The following is an 8,976-nucleotide window of genomic DNA, read 5'->3' as shown; positions in this document are numbered from 1 at the left end:
TAATGAGTTTTTTGGGTTCATTGAGAACATGGTTGTTGTTCAATAATAAAATTATTCCTCAAAAATACAACTTGCCTAATAATTCTGCACTCCCTGTACATAGTGGCCCATTTTCAGAATTGCCTTTTATATTTTATCACTACAATTTTAAATATGAGTCCCAAGTAGATGTTGGTGCAAGTGAGGAAGGCCTTCATTAGGCTGAAAGAAAAAAAACGACAACAAATTTAAACAAATCAGATAAATACCAAATATTTTAGGCATAGCCAAATCAATAACTTGGTAAATTCTTAAAAAGAATGAACGCACTGGCCAACTCCGCAATACCAAAAAGCCCAAAAAACCAAAGAAGGCAACCACAGTAGAAAATAACAGAATTATTTTATGGTTAAGTCAAACAAATTTACAACATCTAATCAAGTCAAAGGGCAGGGGAACTCCAGGGGAAGTAGGAACGTCCTTGTCAGAGTGAGCAATAAAGAGGCACCTTCGTGAATGTAAATACAGAGTTTACAACAAGCAGCAAACCACTGGTTATACTCAAGGAAAAGAAAGACATTTCTGAAAAGAAATCTCTGGGCAGATTAACTTGTACCAGAATGAAGGGAAGAGATCGAGGAAGACACAAACTGCTTGTGATCCAAAGCATACCACAATATCTGTCAAACATAATCGAGGCAATGTTATGGCATGGGCATGTATGGCTGCCAGTGGAAGCGGGTCACTAGTGTCTATTAATGCTGTTACTATTGATAGAAGCAGCAGGATGAATCTTGGAGTGTAGAGGGCTATACTCTCTCCTCAGATTCAGACAAATGTTGCAAAACTGATCAGACAGCATTTCACAGTGCAAATAGTGATAATGACCCAAAGCATAGTGACAGTTAGTTAGTTTTGAGCCTCTAAAAACAGGAGACTATGCATAAAGTGGCTCTAATGAATAAACAGTGAATGCAGGTCTTTTTTGTAAAACCCCCTGAATTAAAGCTAACGGCTAAACACTAGTGTACAGAGGCAAAACTACAAAAATTCTGTCTCTGTTCAACAAATTATAGACCTAACTGTATAATAAGTTCACACAGGAAGTGAGACCACTGGTGAAATGGGTTGAGTAGAGGGCTGCCAAAAGAATAAGTATAAGCCATATGGCTATGCTCATTTGCTCAGAAGGACTTAAAACGCTCAGGGGGAGGAAAGAGCTGCAGGAGGAGTGCTCACACACACTAATACAACCTGCATTGTGTCTCTTTTTCTAAATGATACTAAAAGAAAAAACAGATTTAGTCATAAAAGAAAAATATACAATTTTAATTGGGAAATGACATTTTTTTTGCACTTAAACCTTTTTTGCAGACCAAAAGGAACAATTGTAAGCATAGCTCATTCAATCAGCGCTTTATGGTGCTAGAAAAAAAATCAACAAAAAAACCATAAATCCATGCTGAGCTTTTTTCCTAAAAAGGTAGCAAATATAAAACTGTAAAAAAATTTTATGTCTTCTGTTTTAGAGGACTTCATTTAAATGTCTAAAACAAACTTTTGCATTAAGCAGCAGGTCAGCTAACACGGGGGGAAGATGGTGTCATGGGCCAACAGGAGATTCTCTCACTTTTAACTCACCAAATAATTTGTGGAGGTGAAATTCCTGGAGGTCACCTTTCAGCAGAGTGCCTTTTGGTGTCCATGCTGTGTACTGGGGGTGCACGATTATCCTCCTCCAGCCGGATCATGGCGTCTGGAAGGCAGACAGGGAGCAGGGGGCAGAAATAAGGACAGGAAACAAGATAATGTGTTAAAAACACACGTGTCCAAATTAGGAAGTGAAACACGTATAGCACGTCTTGTAGCTTTTCATCTGAAGGTCAATCATTAACAGGTGGATAGTCTGTAATATTAATTTCAGTTCGGTCACAAATGACCAGTATTTGTCTCCAGAAATTAAACATTTCAGCTTTAAAAATAAAGCCAAATGTCTTTATTCTGTAACTAAGCATATAATGCAGCCAAATAGCTCATATTGCCCTCCAAAATAGCTTGACATCCCCTGCAATGCTAAAATATTTCTTTATGTTTTATTTATGCAATATGTTACAATCAAGGATCTACTCAAATCGTGTGGCTACCATTCCCCACTGGATAATATCTGTCAAAGGGAAGAATGGCATGTCTTCATGTCTAGGGAAGTGTTCATGCCTTATATAGTCTTGGTCTAGTAGAGTTGCTTGCTGTACATAACTGGATCTAGCCACAGGCTAAGGAAGCAGACCTTCTGAGAGCTCATTAAAACAGTCTTCAAGTGAATGTACTATAAAAGAATGAGCTTGCCATTACAAATAATCAGAAGTAATGGAGCGGTTCCCACACTGAAAAAACATTTATTAAAAACGGAAGTCATAGCTGGCTTGGATGAGTAAATGAAAAAGGGTTACGGAGAGGAAGAAGGCCAAGGCACGGGCTTGATACTAATATTCAAACAATTCACAAACACCTCCAGCATTGTGAAATAAATGAGCATACCGGTCTCATTTTCGTGTTACATACAAATTACACCTCAAAGGTCAATCGAGGAAATATTTCCTTTCTAATGGGAAGTTGCATGACATTTCTAAGCAAGGACGACTCTCTACAGTGACTTCTTTTTTTAGTAACACTGACATTTTCAGTGGCTGCATGAGCACTAAAGTGAAAACAGGCAAATTTAAATACAAATGAACAATTGTTTTGTAGGATTTAAAATGAGACATTTTAACAACATGGAGTATTTCATCCTAATACCAATGACCGTGCTTGGCCTATCTGCTTCACAGTTTAGCAGAGTCTGCAGAGGCGTTCTCAAGTGAGACCGAACGAGACAATTACCATTTTCAAGTTTCCACTTTAAATCTGTAACAAGACTTGATCTGAGTCTCAGTTTATAAGAAATACCCAATGAATGAGGGGGCTTTTCCCACAATAATGTGAAATGGTAATTATCCAGATATGAGAATGTCGACGTACAATAGCTCATTAGTACTCTGTTACAGAGATGTTTTATACGGTACATGTGAAGGGCACTGCTTTAAAGTAACAGATAAAAGGTCAAGTAATTATATAAGTTTTAGTTCATAGTTTGAATTAAAACTGTTCTGAAGGAGGAAACTGAATCGTTCATGTTCAAAATGCAACTGTGGGCCCTTTGAAAAGAAGCTCATGTTGTATTGGAGATTGAGCATTCATACACCAGGCGCAGGCATTAATCGCCAAATAGAATAAAAAAGACCTGACAACATTTTTCCTGATCTCTGCTCTCTGGTCTTGTTGTGTTGCTCCAGCTGGTTAAAAAGAAAAATGTAACCGACTTAGCATTAGTTCACGATTCAAACACGAGAAATATATGAGCTTGAAAATACAAAGTTGACGTGCATTTCGTTAAACAGTTGCAAGAAAACATGTGCAGCAGTCAGCAATCAAAAGTTCACCGCATATTGTCCAAAAAATTATGTGAGAAAATGTAATTACAAACCCAGACATGTCAATTCATTTTTATCTCCCAAGTATTAGAGTACTATAGTATCAGTACTATATGCCCATGCTACAGTATCAGAGCTGTGATTTTAGCCAGCAGATAAGTGTTTGGGGTGGTGTTTGGCACTGTTGCCTCGCAGCAAGAAAGTCCTGAATTTCGCTCAACTCCACCATTCTTTTCAGTTACTTCCTCCCACAGTACAAAGACATGCAGTAGTTGGGTTAGGTTAATACCTATAGTAGCAGCTCCCCCCCCCACTCAAAGTCTCATATCTCTCTTTTTCCAAAACTGAGCCTCTTATCTCACCCAGCTTTGGTCCAATATAAATCTACAAGCAGCCCTCTTCAATTTTATCGGCCAAAAATCCATTCATATCACTTTTCACTGAATGTTTATCCTAAACTGTGAGAGCAGAAAAGTGAGAGCAACTGCACAGGCCCTAGTAAAACTGCCCTTGATAAATGTGTTTTAGGATTTATATTTAAGTCAAATAGTCAGTGTTGGGTTAATTTAAGAGCCTCGAGTTTTGCTGGGGCATGATAGAAAATAGGGTTCAAACTTCACTAAAGAAAAAAAAATGTTTACTCTACTGCGATAAATGCTACAAATGACTCAGTTTCTGCATGCAAGGGTCTGCAAGAGCCTCAGTGAGCGTGTTATAAATGTATGGAGGAGTATATATTGTCTTCAGCTGTAACACTGCATATGGGAATGTGTAGGAGCAAAGCAGTTTGTATGAATGTGCCTGTGAGAGTGGCAGAAACATAGACATCCACAGAAAGACAGAAAGAAACAGTCTGTTTCTTATGGTTGAACTGCAGTTGAGATTCAGCCAAGGTCATCCTCTTACTTATGACATACATGGAGCCAGACTGAGCCTCTCACTTGGACGCTCTCCATCTGCTCCCACTGATAAGACTGGCTACTTCATGAGCAGCAGACAGACACTACAGCTCTGTATTGTGTATTATATACAGCGGTAATGTCATTAAACTACATTAAGGTTGTCTTAGCTTGCCATAAAGATGATAGACAACATACACATGGTATATAGTGTGTGCTAGTATAAGCATAGTATAGATGTTTATCTTCCTAAAAAGTGCACTTTATAATATTTAAAATGCACTAGGATTTAAATGTGGGGTAGATGAGCTACTGCAAGGACAATACTCCTAAGTTAAAAGAGCTGTCATGCCACAAAGGTGGACACGGATCATCTGTTAATTGGTTTATGCATATGAACTGGAAAACTAATTTGTAGGCCATCAAAGACGGCTGAAAACGGCTTAACCAAGATAATAAGACCTTAACTGGACTATGCAGACTGCACACATTCCACACACTTTTCCTCAGTGTCTTCTGAAACTCATAGTTACAAGTTTAATATGTGTGCAGCTGGCTGGCCAGCAGAGCTGCTCTGCCTTCTCCCGATCAACACTCAGTCACCACTTTGTGAGCTAAAGCTTGCTTTAAAATTTATGAGAGGGGAAGAAAAAAGAAAATCTTTCTGACATATCAGTGAGGACAATGAGGATTTTTTTGTAAGCCTTCTGTTTTCTCTGCTCAGAGAAGCACACGAATTCCAGATTGGCTTTGTGAAGGACAGCAGCAGTCCCAACAGTAATACTGTATGGGTGAGACATTAATGCCTAAAGAGATTAGAGAGGCGCCGTTGTGGCAGTCTTTAAAAAAAATGCATGATAGTGATAATAGATATCCGCGTTTAAGAAAGCTGCAATAAACTAATAGGGAGTCAAATTCACAGCACTGTGAGGAAGTTTTGTTTTACACACGTTGAACATAAATATGATTGGCAGTCTTCTGTCAGTTGTCTTTCCATGACACATCAAACAAATAACAGATTGTTAAATCGGGCTAACAAGAAAAAAGGTTCCTATGTCAAACCACAGAAACCTTGACAGCAGCCTGACCACAGGCACAATGTTTTCTTCATTAAAATTTCACGCTGTTAAAATGAGTGAAATTGTGAACCATCTGCTTAAACACTGTCATGTCCTCACACAAACACATACAGTGGTCTTGTAAAGGGCTCCATTCAAAACTTCAAACAAATGGCTAAAATCCAGGCAAGCTTCCCTGACGGCAAAAGGTCCACAGGCTGATCACCATAACTACAGCTGATGATCTCAACATGCGATGCTTCCTGTTAAATGAGCCTTAGCCCATGGAGGTGGACCAATTGGCAGGAAATGAGAACAAATTGATTGGGAAACAGATGGAAGAGAAGCAGCCACTATAAAGCCCATGAGGCTTTAAAGGAAGGAAAGAGTTGAGGGTTGGAAATGAAAATGAGGCAGAGAGACTGAGAACTGAGAGCAAACAGCATGAAATAAAGGGCAGATAAAATGAACTACGGGACATAACTTTTAAAAGCTTGGAAGAGAATAAAGAGATTCCACGTTGAAATCAGAGAACTTAAACCTGAGATCTAAATTGGTTTCACTTCATTCACTGAGAGCAAAAAGTAAAACTTTCAACTGTGGCGTTTGCTTTGCTGTCAGTGACACATTTTGAACACATTGCATGTGATCTGCTTCGTGAAGTTAAAAATATTGCAAATTGTCTGCATGATAGATATTTGCTGTGTATTGCTTCCAGGAAACAAGACATTGAACAAGGCCTTGAAAATTTGCCAAGGCATTCTCACTCTCGCACATTTGTTAAATCTTCTTCTCTCTGAAGTGGTCCACACCGAGACAATATCTACACCGTCAGAGCCAATTTTTAGACTGATTTAAGAGTCATTCAATTTTTGTTTTCAGATTAATCAGCAGTGATGGCAGAACAGGTCTTTGCGACCTTCCAAAAAACCGCATGAATGTGAGACAGTTAAGCTCTTTAGAGGCACAATCTGTGATCCAAATATAAATTCAAAGGTCAGTACCACGAAATCTCAAAAGGAAAGCTGCCACACACTCTCATGTCAAAAGACAACAAGACTTAAGCATTTGTGATGTTTGGACTGGCACATTTTCGCTTTAAGAATAATAAAAAGTAAAGTAAAAAAAAAAAACACTGCGAATTTCACCACTATGCCAGTATTAACTATATGTCAATACATTGGGATCAGCATAATAACAGCGTAATGCATATCATGTAATGCTACATGTATAAACACAACAACCAGCATAAAGGGGTAATCTGCGATTTGCCATGAGTTACTGTTACGACCGATAAAGGATTTTTATTATCAATGCCGATATTTTGATATATCTGCCAATAATTGTTTCTGTCAGTCCCAAACAACACAAACAGATTTCCTTAAGAAATTGTCGAAAAATATTGCGGATTATTTGCTTATATATCAGCTGGTTGTTGTGTTTGTAACGTTCCAAACTCATATTGCCAACAGTGAAGTTGGAGAGTGCCCTCTAGTGGACAAATTATCCAACATCAACACTCATAACACAGTTGAAGGGTGTTTCTCCTGTCTCTACTTTTTAAATTATAATTTGTGGGCTTTTATAAATGCCGATACTGATATAGCAGTGCATAGCTAATAGGGCTGCACAATTAATCGTTAGAAAATCGCGATCTCAATTCATACTTATGTGTGATCTCATTTCCAAATGACAACGATTTTTTTTAAAAAAAGAAAAAAAGATGACGATTGTACCGACCGCATTTTGATCTGGGACATAATCTGCATGAAAACAAGCGCTCACTCTTCCTGCTCAGCAAATGACAAGGGTGGAGCCTTATACCACGTGATACAGAAGCCAGCTGGCAGGGGAAAAAAACGGAGAGACGAAGCTGTAAGGCCAAGAAAGTGACAGGAGAAAATCCGTCCCGGTCAACCACCCAAACATCACCAACGGGAACAGCGCTTCCCCATACCCGTCGAACTCCCAGAGGCACAAAGAAATTACAGAGGCTATCACTTATCACCTGACCAAAGATATGGCTCCCATCAACACTGTGCAAAGCGAGGGATTTATGAAAATTATCAACACCCTAGACAAACGCTACACAGTGCCATCCCGCAACTATTTTTCAAATGTTGCACTACCTGTTCTATACACGCAGTGTCGAGCAACGGTGGAGGTGGAATTACAAGCAGTACAACATTTTGCTTCAAGGACAAAATGTGAGACATTTATTGTTTTGTTATGTTTATTTATTGTTTTTATGTTCTGTCTCAACTGTTACGAAGTTGATGTGCAGTTAATAAGTGCAATAAATATTTATATTGGAAAAGAAAATCGTGAGAGAATCGTGATCTCAATTCTAAGCCAAAAAAAATCATGATTCTCATTTTATGCAAAATCGTGCAGCCCTAATAGCTAATATCGGCCAACATATTGGGCTCTACTGACAAAAAAACAAAAAAAAAATGCTAGGAAAATCTGTTTATGTTTTGTGTGTTTGAAAGAAGAAAAAGAATCAGCTGATCGATCTAATTTTTAAAATCACCAGATCTCGAGCAGGCCCCTCCTTGTTTTTACAGGCTTAGTACTGGCTTGTGGTCGTAGCAAGCAAAAGAGACATACATTGTGTTTGTGTTTAAAATGCACAAACAATCAGCTCTGCAGTGGCGATAGTGAATACACAAACAAACGTTTTGATGAATAACAATGTATGTTTGTTTACTCCACAGGGTACTTGGAATTTTCTTTGGCCTTTGCTTTTGAGACAGGTTTTTCAGCAAAGTTACATATACTGAAACCATAGCTGATTTCACATGCAGTAAATAGGTTTTGAAATACCCTGAAATACCTGCTGGGCTGATAAAGCTTCTATGCTGAATGGCAAGTCTAATACAGAAAAAAAGCATTAATGACTATCCCTTTGAACTGAAACTAACAAATACACCGAGAAACCTGCAGTTTCAAGTGTTTATTTAGATGAATTCTATCATTCAGGGTCAGTGGATTAAAACCTCTGGCTCTCTATATAAGTTATAAAGCAGCATACTGAAGAAAACCCATGTAAGAGTTATACCAAGTAAAGAAAAATCCTACTACATTAAGAGATTTAGAACTGATAAAAATGAGAAATGTAATTCACAGGAATGTGCCACTTCACTGTGAATTACCTCTAACTTGAACTAAGCCTCTGTACTAGAGGATAATTCATGCCATTATGCCATGAATTTAGATGTGCTCCTATTAACAGCCTATTGATCCTGGCGATGTAGACAGTGTCAGATAATGACAGGTCTAACCCAAGCCAAGTCAAATTACAGGCAAATGTATTCATATTAAGCACTTTAAATAAACAGGCTGTTTGCAAAGTGTATGAGTCATCAGTGGAAGGATGGGACTCGCATGGGTTGAGGGTATTTATCTGCCCAGAGTGTGAATTAAAAAATCCAATCCCGGTCTCCACATCATTAACCCTTAGTAGCTGCTATGACCTTAGATGTTCATTTGATCTTAACATGTTTTGGTGAGTGTCGGAGTGGAATGGGATGAGGCTGTGTGTCTATGTGATGGGGAGTGGGGGGGGGG

General features: G+C 38.5%; 1 protein-coding gene across 1 annotated transcript in view; it reads right to left on the bottom strand.

Annotated features, from left to right (window-relative positions):
- chrm3a (cholinergic receptor, muscarinic 3a) overlaps positions 1-8,976 on the bottom strand; it is a 77,460-nt gene that overhangs the window by 51,264 nt on the left and 17,220 nt on the right. The window contains exon 2 of the mRNA XM_005727385.1: positions 1,621-1,735. The gene's annotated coding sequence lies outside the window, so the exon portion shown is untranslated. The remainder of the gene's footprint in view (positions 1-1,620; positions 1,736-8,976) is intronic.

The sequence above is a fragment of the Pundamilia nyererei genome, unplaced genomic scaffold (assembly GCF_000239375.1).
Source record: "Pundamilia nyererei isolate P.nyererei 1_Seehausen unplaced genomic scaffold, PunNye1.0 scaffold00024, whole genome shotgun sequence".
Lineage (NCBI taxonomy): Eukaryota > Metazoa > Chordata > Actinopteri > Cichliformes > Cichlidae > Pundamilia > Pundamilia nyererei.
This window is presented reverse-complemented; position numbering and strand designations above follow the sequence as displayed.